The following is a 13,617-nucleotide window of genomic DNA, read 5'->3' on the forward strand; positions in this document are numbered from 1 at the left end:
ATACTGGAACATGTTGTTCAAAAGAGAACAAGCAAAGAATATAAGATGATCAAACTATAATATTTTTCTTTTAGCTTTCTTTCTTCTGACTTATGTAGTGAATGTAAAAAAAAAACTAAGCAAAATTACTACATAAGCCTTAACTTTCAGGTTGGGTATAATCAGGGGGTCTTTGTTTGGGGCAGTGTACCTTGGATTTTGTTTTCATTCACACACCTGGCAGTTTGTTTTCTGGCTTTAACAGAAATCTACACCCATTCTAGTTATACAAGTACCAATAGATTGCATTAATCTCTAAGGTAAATTAGCTAAGAAGTATGTAAGCAAAGAAAAACCATAGAGCTGTTTCCTGTTTGCTAACCTGAGTAGCCTGTGAACAGAAATGTAGACCAGGTGTCCCAGAATGAAGTCAGAAAAACCTCGCTTGTCATTTTAACCCTGCTTTCCATTTATATGTTGGACAGGGGATCTCTCAAATGCCTGTGCTTTCTGGACTGCCATTGCAATCTATTGTGCCACATTAAAAGCACACATGAAAGTGGACATACCATCCTCCCAACCAGGGCGGATAATTAACTCCAAGTTCCCAGCTATCCATCTCCTTGCTGCGTACCTACTGTGGGCCTTTTCCCACGTGAGCTGTTTTGTCAGTCGAAAGGAAGACAGTGGAGAATCTGATACTGAGCTGCACAGGGAAGCACTCGTAGGTATTTGGCAGCATATAGAACTGGGGCAGTCACTGTTAATGACTTGTGAATCTGTTCAGCAAAGGAAATACAAGGGAACATTACCTTTATTCTCATCTTCCTTTTTTAGATCTTCCTGCAGTAAGTTCCCTCTTAACACCTTCCTGAAGCCTATGAGTCTCTTTTTATGCCAGGGTGAGATTGTCCTCCTGGCTGTGAACAGATCTTAACAAATTGAAAAGCAGAGAGAAAAAGGAATATTGTCTTACTGGTAAGTTCATTCTTAGAACAACTCCTCCAGCAGATCAGAATGCTCCTGGCTTTGCTCAACTACGCCTCCTTCCAGTTAGCTTGAAAAGCCAGTTTCCCTTTGACACACCATGGCTGGAGGTATTCTTGCAAAAATATGACACTTCCCCTCTTTTTCTATATGTTTTAGTGACCTGCATGCCAGAGTTCCAATTTTCCTGTGTTTTTTTCCTTTATCTAGAATGGAAAAATACAGGTGTATAGAGAAGATCTCTGGTGGATCCAAGTGCAGTTAAGATTACTGTGAGTTTCTTTCTACCTTCACCACTTTCCATATCTGCAATTCCTGCTACTTTGTGGATATTCTAGAGGTCAGAGCCATGAGCAGGGCTATTAAGAGCCTGTTTGTTAGAGAACTTAAGTGAAGTTAAGACAAGACAAACAGCACCAAAAAGGCTGTAAATATTTGGGGGAGAGAAAGGGAGTGAAAGGGTGGGGATGCTTCTGTTCTGTCAGCTGCCATACTTCTAAAGTGAAAATTATGCTCCTCTTTCCTGTGTTGTTCTTCTTAGATCTAGCTCTTTGCATCCTGGTCTTTTATTTTAATTAAATATATTGATTTTTAATTTTTTAACTTGACAGGCTGCAATAAGGAATATTTATGAACTGACATATATATTCTGAATACCATATTTAGCTTTTTATTTTGCTAAATTACTGGTATCACTGACTGACCTGTGCATTTCCTTTTATGTAGGTCTACAAGTAATAATTGTACTAATATATTTTTGGGCAGGATTCCATTTTATTAATTAAAAGGAAACCTTGATGTTTGGCTGTTAGACCTCATTATTCTCAGTCTCTTACTGAGAGTTGTAGGGACCAGAGGGAGAAATGTACTGTGCAAGAAGGGATATAGATAGCTACAATCAAAGTAAAAAAACTCTTTCTTGCTATTATACTAAGTCCTTCTTTAGAAACAGATTATATAAATGTTCCTTGACCAAGACTGGTAGTTCAGTTACATCAATGAAAATGGAAAATAGTTAACTGACATGCTTGCAATTAATAGGGGATTTCATTGCATTTGAATTTCTTATTTTTCTTGACATAAGCATCTCTAGGAGTAAATTCAGAAAAATGTAGAGTCACTGTAGGAATATGAAGGCAAGTTATTAAAAAAATGCTTGTTTTCATTTATACAGGAGCAAAACTGATGGAGAATCCAGGTAGTAAATCTTATGTCATTCTTATATTTGTATGGAAATTAGTTATCTAATTTTCATAAAATTATGCTTACCTATACATCTTTGTCTGGGCTAAAGAACTACAGTTGGTTTAAAATCTGTAGGCAATATATTAAAATATTAAAATGAAATTTTCAGGCATAACACTTAATGTTTATATTAAATTTATGTAAAGCCAAGGTCTTAGTCTGGTAAAGAGATCATAATCTTTATATTCTGAAGTACATTAGCAAGGTATATGCAATTAAGCTTTGAAATGTAAAACTGACTACTTAAATGCAAATTCTGGTAAGCTTATATTGTAAATCCTTTCTTTCTAGAGCATGTGGATAGCTGTATTTTAAACACTTCCTTGTCTTTGTGATCCAGAAACATATGGACTCTGAGGACACAGTACATAAGTGCAGTAAAATATGATCATGACTCAGTCATGAGACTTGAATGACCTGAAACTTTAGAAGGAATTGTACAAAAATGGAAAGGAGGTCAAATTGCTAAGCATGAGTGTAAGAGAAGAGTACAAGCATGTCAAAATCAGAAAGGCTGAGGCATATAAGGAGGTACAACCAGCAAAGGACTTGAAAGGTAACAACACACATTCTGAAAGTAAATCAGTAGTAGAAGAAAACTAAGGAAAGAGTTGATCTACTGCTTAAATGAGGGGGCAAGCTAATAACAGACGATACCAAAAGATTCACGTGTGGAATGCCTTTTTTTTGCTGAAGTCTTCGTTTAGTCTTTACTTAAAACAGTAAGAATGAGCAGATGCCAACACAATTAGTAAGGTGATAACAGGGAAAGAATAGGTACGTTTTCAAATTGGCTAAGCCTAAATAAATCCCTTCCATCTCTGCTTTTCTATGAATCTATAATTGTGTAACATTCATCTTAGAATACTCAAGGAATACTCTGAAGCAATCTCAGAGCTCCTAGCAGTTGTCTTTGAGAATTCATGGAGGAAAAAAGCAAACATAGGCCCAGATCCTATTGTGCATCCAAGGGCTTATCTATACTGTGATAGCAGCATATCCAGGGAAGAAAAGGGCTGAGCATGATTCACCCCATTCAAAACCATTGACTCACTGTAGAACTGGACATTTTTACTGCTGGGGCTTCTGTTAGCCAGAAGTCAAGAGTTTGAGAAGAGGCACTAGGAAAGCGCTTGGAGCAACCTCCCTAGTAGACTACTGGCTCTGGAGTGTTCAGTTCCATCTTTTCTGGGGTCAGCTGCTGATTTGGTACAGAAAAGCCCTAGGAAAACTCAGATTCGGCTCCTGCTAAGCTCAAAATAACAGATCTGGGCTCAGGGTGTGATCTGATAACACTCAGGAAGACGCATATTTTTCCCATTCACTGAAGAAGGTGCTCCAAACTGTGAATTAGCACAGGCTGTGCACAGTCTGAAGATACAGGCAGCATCTTGGGATACATCCTTAGGAATGACATACTCCTGGCCCGTCATGCACTGGGTTAAAGGAAGAAGGCAAACAATGTTCCCTTTTTAGAAGCAGCTTTAGAACATGAAAGGGCTTTCCTTTGCATAAAGCACAAGGACAGGAAGCCCTCCAAGCACTTTCCTCACCACCTCTGAAAACATGACTGAGTGCTCTACAGCAACTGATGACAGGCACTCAGCCACAACCTGGGTGGGAACTTGGAAGACTTATTTGCACTGACCAAAAGCACTCATTGCTATGACAATAGAGGCTGGGGTACACCCAGTCCATTGGGAAAGCGTAACCCTGCGGGGGATGGCAGATCCATTACTGTAATATTGCAAGACTCTGCTTCATCCCAGCATGCTATGAGACCCAGCCAGAGGATGTTCTCCCAGAGGTGCCCCTTAATCACATCATACATAACATCAAAGATGCCCAGTATCACACAACTGACAACTGACCATGGCTCTATGCTGTAAAGCTATCCAAGAGTCTAGGGGCTCAGTGCCTCTTTAGAGAATGGAAAAGGAGAGTTTTTGTCTACAGGAGAGAATCTGGCTTGCAGTTTCACTGAAGCTGGTGTAGCACTTGCAGGACATGCTACTGGAAATATATGTGGTTCTTTCAGAACATTGTTGGAAGTGGGTGATAGCTACTCTATAAAGATTTCTGCAGTGAGGCACAGACTACTACAGCCAAGCACAGTAGTCCTGAGAACCAGGACTTCAAAATCCACTATCCAGTTAATCCACTCCCTCCCAACTTGATCCTTCCTGCACCTTGCCTTCCATGGCTCAAAAGAGGGTTACTGAAGTCACTTCCTTGCCTGCCTCCTTGTGTCGGCCATTGCAGGCACATGGGCAGCCTGCCTCAAAGAGGCACCCCAAAAGCTGGTGCACATAGTGCTGCATGGAGGCATGCACAAGTCCCATGTTACAGACTGCACCCCAGCTGCAAAGACTCTGGGAGCCACTGAACCTCACAGGTGGGTTTGAGTGTCCCTTGGGACTGGTGAGGGAAGGAGGTCACATGCTCAGAGCCACAAATTCCAAATAGGGAATAAGAGGGTAGGCAGCAGTTCTGCAGAAAAGGTCATAGTAGATCACAGACTGAACTTCAGTTCATGTCATACTGCTGTAAAAATAGCAAGCATCATTGTGGGATGTATAAACAGAAGTAACATATGTAAGATATGTGAAGTCATCCTTCCATTCTACTCAGCACTGGCTGAGACTTAGCTGTTTAGTTCTGGGTACCACAATTCAAGAAAAACCTGAACCAAATTTGAAGCTCTCAGGAGTAGAGAGAAAAAATGATCAGACATCAGGAGAACAGTTTAGGACAGAGGCAGGCAGCCTTTAGCAATGAACTATATGGCTCTGGTCCTATGTGGCCCAGATGGCTTTAGCAGTGTGTCAGCGGCAGGGGACTTTCTCTGTGCTTATGCTGGGACCAGGCAACTGGGAGCTGTACCCACACTGCCACCAGTTCTCTCAGCCCCCTGTTCCCTGGCTGTAGTGTAAGAGTACCCTCTAGGGCTGGGTAGCTGCAAACTGTGTCTGCACTCTTTCCATTTCTCCCTACTTCCCTTGTAGACCTCCTCCCACCTCCTACCTGCAGCACAGGTGCAGCTTCAAGCTGCCCATCCCCAGCACAACTCCTCCCCTGCTAGAAGCTGAGCCTACTGGGCAGCCGAGGAGGGTGAGGACAAGCAGCAGCAGTGTGGCTACAGCTGGAAGCTGCCCGGCTCCAGCACAGCTTCTTGCTGCCTGGTTGCAGTGCAGGCATGGGTGTAGGCACAGGCAAAGCCCTCTAGCTGGATCCAGTGCTCTGTAGGCCAGATATGGCCCACAGGCTGTATGTGACCAACTTATGATCCAGGAGGAAAGACTGAAAGAACTTTGCTTAGTCTACAGAAGAAAAGTCTGAGGAGAGACAAGATAACAGTCTTCAAGTATGGAAAAGTCTGTTACAAAGCAGATGCTATAAATTGTACTCAAGGTTCACTTGAGATAGAAAAAGAAGAGGCTTAAAATGCAACAAGAGAGATTTAGTTACAACCTCTGGAACAGAACATCTAGGGAAGATATAGAATCTTCATTACCAAGGGTTTTGAAAAATAGGTTAGACGAACGTGAGTCAAGAATCCTGTCTCCAGGCAGGATAGAGTAAATTACTTCTTGAGATTTCTTCTACCTTTATTTTTTTATGATAATATGCAGATTTAGATTTCATTTTCAAACTAGAGTATCCAAGGTTAGGCTTCTAAATTCATTTTCAGGTTCCTAAGTAAAAGTGTCTTCCTTTGACTCTGAATTAAAAAGCAATGGACCTCTGAGATGAAATGAAGCACAGGGGAGCTAACCAACAATACTTTTTAACAACAATTTTGAAAACATATTTTCCAGTTTGTTATTAAAATTTTGTTCCTTGGAAACTTCCTGGCCATCTGGAAGAGTTCTTTTTATATTTTCCTCTTCTAATGAACCTGTAAAGGCATGCATGATTTGCCCTAACTAAAACCCTTCAAATAGAAAGAAAATGGCTCAGTGACAGAGGTACTAGCCTAGAACCTGGGATACTTGGGTTCACTTCCCTATCCTGCCACTGACAGTCTGTGTAACTTTAAGCCAATAACTTAATTTTCTTCTGTAGGACCTATGGAGGAAGTGTGTCATTGTAGGTACCAACCAATTACTTGTAATCTGCAATTCCTTTATTGACACCAAGGTTACATGGTAACCTGAAACATGACATGAAATTAATTAAGCTCAAAATGTATATTCCATTTTACTCTCATTTGGACCTAGGTGTTAGAGTGCACGTTACTAAAGAACATACGCTCTATTATCTGTGTAATAGGATCATTAATACTGGCCTAATTCATTAATTAATAAATAGTTTGTGTCCAATTTTCCCATAATGACCATTTTAAGTATAATCCCTCATGTGAGGGGGTGCAGGTGTGTGGCTGTAGTGACTCAGTTTCCCCAACAGTACAGCAGTTTAACAGCAGAGTATAAACAAGTCGTATTTATTTGTACACATGCAGCCTGCAATATGACCATGAAACCCTGCATGGAAACCTGGTAACAAAATTATCCCTTTAAAAGGTGCAATTTAAAACTCCAAGTCCAAGCAGTCCCACAATGACCTTTTGGGGTTAGAAGCTTCACTTTGTGTACAGCCTAAGCTGTCCCAGATGGGATAAGGACTTCCACAATACAAGTACTTTTACAATCACACTGACTACACTAACTTCTGCAGCCTTTTCAGAGCAGCTCACTCAGGTCCTGCTCTGTAGCAGCAGTCATCTTCTCTCCCTGCTGCGGTCTCCTCTATGTGGAAGTTGATCCTTCTTCCAGCTGTACTCAGACCAAACTTCTCCACAATCTCCCTGGGGTCTCTATCAATGGTGTTTGGAGCACATCAAGGAGCAAGGGCTCTCCCCTGCTCAATCCACACTGCTATGGGCAAAAGGCCACCATGTTACAGCTTCATTCTCCCCCTTTCCTGCACTTCTGCTAGCTCTCAAAGCAGCCTGGAAGCTGTTGATCAAACCATTGTCCCCTGTTTTTTATTTTCATGGGCTTTACATAACCCCACCTACTCCATCTCTTATTGGCTGGTGGCATCTTGTTGGCAGGTCCTGAAGCAGGTTGGGGGTCATAGTCCAACCCAGCTCCCTGGGTCTGGTGTTCTTGGGCTTGGAATGGCCCCGTTCCTCTCTGCTTAACACTTCTGAACCCAAGGGGGGGGTAACATAAGATACATTTATACATAACTAAACTAAATACTAAGTAAAATAGTAAGGGTAAGGGTGATGGATGGAGTGATAAAATTCAGCAAAGCACTTGAGCACATGCTGAAGTCCATTTCTATTCAGTAAAGCACTTTTACCCCATTAACTTTCACTTTGTGGAGATTTTTTTACTTAAGGATCCTTCTCTTGTGGAATGGGTACTGGAACCTATGGTTTATATAAAACTGACTAGGCGTTGCATGTGTTGGAGGCACAGCTACATTAATATATAATGTTGGTACTGTGAGCATGAATCTTCAGGTGAAAAAGTAGATTTGGACTCCTGCAGCTTTTCCTAGTACTTTTGGAAAGACAATATGAAGATGACATGCACCAGGATCTCACCTTTGGTTTTGAGTATTGTTTCTGGGAATTCCTTTGTAAAAATAATAGGTCAGGCATACAGTAGGCGGGATAAAAAAGAATTAGTCAATTAAATCTGATTTAGAACCACGGGGGACAAAATAGAAAATTCTAATAAACATTTACAGATTTTGGTGCCCTTGCTCAGATGGCATAGTAGTCACTTATAAAAAAAACTATAGGCCATAAGAACCCTCATGAAGTTAGACTGTGGGATGCAAGGTGGGAGGAAAGTCACCATTATTTATAATCCTGTAAAGTATTAAAACTATGTTCAGCTAATGACAGTAACATTAAAAACCCAGTGATTAGACACAGTCATAGACTATTTGGACTACAAAGCATACAGAATATTGAACATGCAGACAACACCAGGGGTGTATCAATATAGCAAAGAGACTGTTTCTGCAGGTCCAATCCCATTTCCTACTGAAGTTTCCCCCCTTGATTTAACTTGTGGTTAGAAGTGATCAATGAAACCATTCCAGTCACTACTTGAAAGCTTTATCAGGACACACAATAGCAAAGACTTATTGGTACTAATAAAGACAATGCTTACATAGCCTTGGATTCAGGAAGAGCAGGTCTGCTTTCCTGGGCAGTCTCACTGAGTTGTTTTTTTTCTGCTGGGCTTTAGGAAAGGTCCAATTTGTCACTTGCCCCAGGCCCAATACTTATAGATGGTTGATTTGGCATGCTAATTATTAATCTCCGATTGGTTTTATTTAAATTTCTTTGTTTCACTTGGATTGTTTAAACTGGATGGAACCAGATTTTAGTGGCTCTGGGAAAGGGGTCAAGGGATCACCTTAGCTAAGGCTCTTTTTTTTAAGGTCATCTGACTCGTCTATTAATCATCTGGTAATCTTTACTTTAATCAAGAGCTTGTTAATCAATTGAAATTTATATTTTTGAGATAGCAGAAGAAAAGGTTTCTTATCTCCCATTTTGGCTTGTCCCTTGGCCTTGGTCAGTTATTTATTAACTATGGCCTGTGGCCTGACAAGGCTGCTTTGCTCTTTCCATCTTCAAGGCTGCCTTTGTGACTATAATCGTTTGAAACTGTTAACAAAAATAGCTTTATTATAGCAAAATAACTAGTAATATATTTGGTCACCTTAGTTATTAATGTTCTAGGGTGCGATTGTAATACAGAGTATTTAGGATACAGGCCCTTAGCTTGCTGTTCAGTCATATGTCTTCAGCTTTAACTCAGGTTCCCTGAAAATAGCTAAGCCTGACATCCACACTTTCCCTGCAATTTGGTTAAGCTTTGGATAGTTTGATATGTTTGATCTAGTTATAGTGCTGTTTGTCACCCATAGGTCATGCTGCACAGACCAATTCATGGTCTACAGAGTTAATGGCAAAAATTCCATTGACATTAATGGGAGCAGCATTAAGCATTAACTGGATATCCTGGGGAAATAACATAACTAGAATATCTGATTTATAATGAAATAGATTGATGGTATTTATGAAGACACAGAGAAAGAGTATTCCATTACATAAGTTGCTTATGAATCTCACAGTAAAAACCTTTTGACCACTGTTTTATGTCATAGGAATGATGCATACAGGCTGCCCCTCACCCATTTGCTTTTCTTACATACAGTTCCATAAAACTCTGGAATATATAGTTTTTATGAGGATAAAGTTCTAGAAGGAATAGTGCTGCAAATGATTTGTAGGAAACAAATTTTAAACACCAGTATGAACTCAAATTTACAAAAGGAGGTGATTTGCTAGGTGTTTCCTTTTTACGATCTGCTTTTCAAACAGGCAGAGTCACTTGCTTAATGCCTAGGGTGACCATACATCCTGGTTTCACTGGGACACTCCTGGATTCCATAGGTTGGTCCTGGCCAGTTGGTCAGAAGTCCCAGGCTAGAGCCCGGTGGAGAGATCGGTGGAGAGAAGCAGCATCGTATGTCAGGCAGGTGGCCGGGCAGGCACCAATGCTGCTGCGTGGAAGCAAGGACATGTCACATGTGGGCAGGGTAGCCCCTGCCCCAGTTTTTCCACCCTTCTCCTGCACAGCATCAATGGTGCCTGCCTGGCCATCTGCCTGGTACACCATGTTACTCTGCCTCCCTGCCGGACTCAGACTCCAGCCCAGGACTTTTGACCAATTGGCCAGGACTGGCCTACAGAATCCAAGAGTGTCCTGGCCAAAATGGGATGTATAGTCTCCTATTAATACCAGGCACCATTCAGTGGTGCAGAAAGCCACACCATGGCCTTTTATATTTCAAAATATTTTTTATTCTAAAGAGTAGCAGGGTGGATGAATGATAGAGTAACGGGGAAGAAAGTCCAACTGATCCAGAACCCTGACATTAACTAACCCTGGACCCAGCTCTACAAAGGGTTTTGCCCAAGCAGGCCCATACAGACCTCTTTAGCACTTGATAAAGGGTCTGTGCAGATGGATCTCAGGCAGAGTGAGGACCTCTATCTCCTCATGCTTCTTGTTAGCCATGGCTTGCTACCAGCATTCCTATTTTGTTCATGGGGGGTCCTGATTCTATATAAAGCTACGCTCAAAGGCACTGGAAAGCAAAATCTGTAGCACATCAGCCGAAACTCCTTGATCCCTCCTGCATGACCCTGTTATAAGTCAGAGGAGCATAACGTCTACTCTGACTCCCATCACTGGCATTAGGACTATAATGGGGCCTTATACTACAGGAAGACCTGACATAGTCAAGTTCTGCTTTGCCATGCACTTCCCATATAACTCCACCCCCAGCCTGTTCCTGATACACTCCTGTCTTCCATCCAGATCCATCCTGATGTAAGGGAATGGTTGGCACAAATGATAGTCTTCCTCTAGAGCAGTACTTCTCAAACATTTTAGACTCAAAGGCCCCCTTGGAAAATGCCAACTTAGCTTTCACTCATTCCTTGGCTACAGAGAAATAATAGAGAAATTCTTCTGTTGCAAAGTACTTGAAAGATCACAACAGGTCAGAATATTTGATCCTATTAATTCCTATTCAAAATCTCTGGGTGTATCTTGTGAATCACATGTAGGTGTTTGCACACTTAACAGGGCTGTGCAAAGCTTTGGACCCTGATTCGACTCAGCGGAGATTTGGCCCAATTCAGTGGCTGAATCTCTAAATCCAAATTGAATCAGAGGACACTTAATCTTCTTGAATCTAATCGGAACCTTCTGAATCTGTTTGGAGAGATTTGGAAAGATTTGGCGGTTCGGACATAGACATAGCTTTAAATGTTTTTTCTACATACCTCAAAGTAGCAGGTGGCTTGTGAATGCTATGATGCTGGGGTGCATGGAGTGTCCCACAGAAGCACGGGGGGCTCCCCAGCGTCCTTGGCAGTTCACTTCTGGGTCCACCAGGGAGCGTGCAGGGGCCCTCCCCAGTGCCCCCTGGCTCAGCGACTAGTGACTTCTGGGTCTGAGGGGGGGCACCTGGGGTCCCCTGCGGCTGATCGCTGTACCAGGGGTGCATGGGGGGGCCCACAGTGTGCTCCCCAGTGGACCTGAAAGTGGACCGGAAGTAGTTCCGGTCAGCTTCCAGGTTTGCTGCCGAGCATGTGGGGAGCCCCCCACACTCCTGTGAGACTCTCCATCTGCCCCAGCATCTCAGTGTTCATGAGCTGTGCTGGTACCTTGAGGTATGTAGAAAAAAATTTAAAGCTGTCCAAATCTGATTCTCTGAATCAGCATTGAATCTTCAGATTCGGATTCAGCCGAATCGAATGAGGGACAGTGATCTGAATCAATGAATTGAATCACTGTCCCTGATTCAGGCCAAATCCGATTGAATAGGGTCCACTTTGCACACCCCTACTAACAGTGCTAATATTGTGGGGCACCGTTAAAATATAATCCAACAATCTCATTCTATTTGTAATTCTTTTTCCAAGTAGGATAAGGCTATTCCTAAGTTATGTGGCCGTATTCACAGATCCAAAGCAAGGCAGTGCTCACAAGGACCTTCAGACTACAATTATGGTGTTCCCTTTTTTTTTATTTAAGCAATCATATTATTGGTTTCTGAGAACCATTCAAATCCTGAGTTTAGCACAGCTAAAGATTACAGTTTGAACAGTTAATTCTTGGGTTCTGCAGTGCTCCAGATGACAGAGCGATCAAGTCCAATCCTGTGGGTCTGTAGGCACTAAAACGTCTTGACCTTTCATGTGGAACAATTAAATGGCATTTTATGTAAGTGAGACATCTGTTGTTCAAGCTGAGACTCCTCTGCATGAAGGCTGCAGTAATCAATACAGATGAAGCATGTTTAGCCAACCAAAGATTAACTTTATTTGTCTTTTTACTAACATTTGATTGGAGTTGTTAAACTTCTACTGTTGCATGTGAAACATTAAACAGCTACCTTTAGATAAAGTTGAACTTGTGATCCCTTGTTGGCTTTGGCTCTGAAATTCTACTAATACCTCTACTATTCTGATTCTGATGCTGTCTGGAAAAAGAAAGTGAGAAGTCTTTCCTGAATATTTTAAAACTTAGAGATGCAGAAAAGATGCAAAGATACTGCTAGAAAGATGCAAAGATTCAGAAGATATAGGATTTTTATGTTCAGGTAACAGAAGAACCATTACATAAATCGTGACATGTGTATTGCAAACATAGCTAGGGTGCTCAGAAGATGGGTTAAGGTACCACAACAGTAAGTTAAAGCTGTCCTCCCCAAGTAGAACAGCTAGGTGTGAGGAAAATACCTATTCTTACCCAAGGAAGGAGACTATTCCATCGCTAATGCAAGTTCTTGTTAGAATGGTGGTGGTAATAATAAATTAGTTTTCACACTGGCAGAAAGCCTGTTACAATCTTTACAGCCTTTCTTCCCCTCATTGCAGTGTATTTAACTGAACAAAATTTTTATGAGTGTATGTAAAGAGAGTCACTGCCACGAAGGAGATCTGTATTACCCATATAAGGAAGGGTGTCTTATTGCTCAAAGGGTTGTAATAGAGATGGACTAGGTCTCCTTCCTTGGGTAACAAATCCCGGATCACTTTCTGGGTCCTAAAAATGAAGTTTCTGGGTACCTTGCTTCATTGATGCTAAACCTGGGGTGCTCAACCCCTGTCTCATGGACCAGATTTGGCCAGCAGCCCCATCTCATTCAGCCTACGGGGATCCCCAAGAGTCCGGAAACTTAGTGGCCAAAGGATGCATCTACACAAGACACTTTATTGCACAGTAGAGCAAATTACTGTGTAATAGGCATATATGTCTACATGTGCAGACCCTTACTGTGCAGTAATTTGTTCTACTTGGCAGTTAATATTCTACCTAAAAATGCAAGTAGCAAATAAACTGCTGAGTAATTACTGCGCAGTAAGGCATGTGCAGATGGCTGACTGAGAGCAGATTTGCTCTGTCAGTCAGGCAGAAGGGGACAGGAGATTGCTCTCTGCCTCTAGGAGCTGCCTGCTGCTAGGGCAGGCTGTGCCTGAGTGGAGTCAATGTCCCCCTGCCCCAGCAGCAGGCAGCTCCTAGTCCTCACTCCACTACCGCAGAATGGGGTCAGGGAACAATCTCCCGGCCCCCACTCCACGATTGTGATCTTTAATAAACTTTAGGAAAATAGCCTCTTGGAGGGTGGGAAATATTTTTTCTTTAGCTGGGGTCTTTAGCCTTCAACCATGTTGGACTGGTAGTGATGTATCTTTGCCCTTTCATTAATTTTTTAATATCAAATCCAGCTTCTATTGAAGGCAAAAGAAAGTGTCTTGTTGACTTCAGTAAGAGCTGCGTTGGGCCCTCAGACCCCAAACTGACTGAAGTTTTCAGATATTGCAGAGTACTCAGCAATATCTGATCAGTCTGT

At 41.9% G+C, this 13,617-nt stretch overlaps 1 long non-coding RNA gene across 1 annotated transcript; it reads left to right on the forward strand.

The window, feature by feature from the left end:
- The first annotated feature begins 864 nt into the window (after positions 1-864).
- Positions 865-12,167, forward strand: LOC109303478. Its single transcript, XR_002099133.1, has 3 exons — positions 865-957; positions 1,177-1,238; positions 11,889-12,167. It is a non-coding gene; the product is annotated as an uncharacterized LOC109303478 (long non-coding RNA).
- The last annotated feature ends 1,450 nt before the right edge of the window (positions 12,168-13,617 follow it).

This window comes from Gavialis gangeticus, unplaced genomic scaffold, assembly GCF_001723915.1.
Source record: "Gavialis gangeticus isolate Ggan-Ray unplaced genomic scaffold, GavGan_comp1, whole genome shotgun sequence".
NCBI lineage: Eukaryota > Metazoa > Chordata > Crocodylia > Gavialidae > Gavialis > Gavialis gangeticus.